Source organism: Arachis hypogaea, chromosome 5, assembly GCF_003086295.3.
Source record: "Arachis hypogaea cultivar Tifrunner chromosome 5, arahy.Tifrunner.gnm2.J5K5, whole genome shotgun sequence".
NCBI lineage: Eukaryota > Viridiplantae > Streptophyta > Magnoliopsida > Fabales > Fabaceae > Arachis > Arachis hypogaea.
In genome coordinates, this window is record NC_092040.1 from 34342252 (window position 1) to 34343202 (window position 951).

Consider the following 951-nt stretch of genomic DNA (forward strand, 5'->3'; position numbering starts at 1 on the left):
TTTTCTAAAACCTTCCATAAGACCTCCCTTGGTACTCTATCATACGCTTTTTCCAAATCAATAAACACCATATGTAGATCCCTTTTATTACTACGATACCTCTTCATCATCCTTCTTAATAGGTATATCGCTTCAGTGGTAGATCTGCCTGGCATAAATCCAAATTGGTTCTTGATGACTAGTGATATTGCCAATTGCTTGGGTTTTGATTTTCACACTAAAAGAGGATTAACGTTGCAAGCATAGACCAAACTCAACAATCGGTCACCGATCAAATTGAAAATTCACAAGATGTGTCACAACTCAAAACCAATTTAAAACCGAGAGTATTTGGCTCCCGGGTCATTTTCCAAGGAATCACTTGAGGGCAATGAGTGTGCAGTGTCCGGTTATAGTAATCAAGGGGTTGTCAATGAAGAAATGAACATATAAAGTAATAAAAGAACATGTAAAATTGTAATGATTGAACTAATAAAGAAATTAAAGAACCGACTATGTAATATAAACAAGTAAAGTATAAAAGAGATTAACATAGCAATGTATGAAAGGTTAAAAGCATAAAAAGGGGTCTTGGCTTGGAGTGAGCTAAGGGTCATTTCCTTGTTGGAACCACAACTATGACAATTATAATGGATTAGTCTCACTTGATCAACCCTCACATCGGAAGGTAAGTTAAATAAGCATAAGTGTTCTTAACCCACAAATCCTAATTTGCTTGCTAATTGCTTTAGCAACAAATTAGCGTTAGTGGGAATAAGAACAATTAACAATCCAAGAATTGACACTAAATGTTGGACATTCCAACTCTAGGAACCCAATTGCTCACTTTACCCAAGTCAAGAGACAAAAATTTAGCCTAAAATCATGTTTGACATTTTGTCAAACACTTGGTGGGCAAAAAGCTTAAACATGAGAAAAAAATAATAAAAGACTTGAAATTAAAAGCAACAC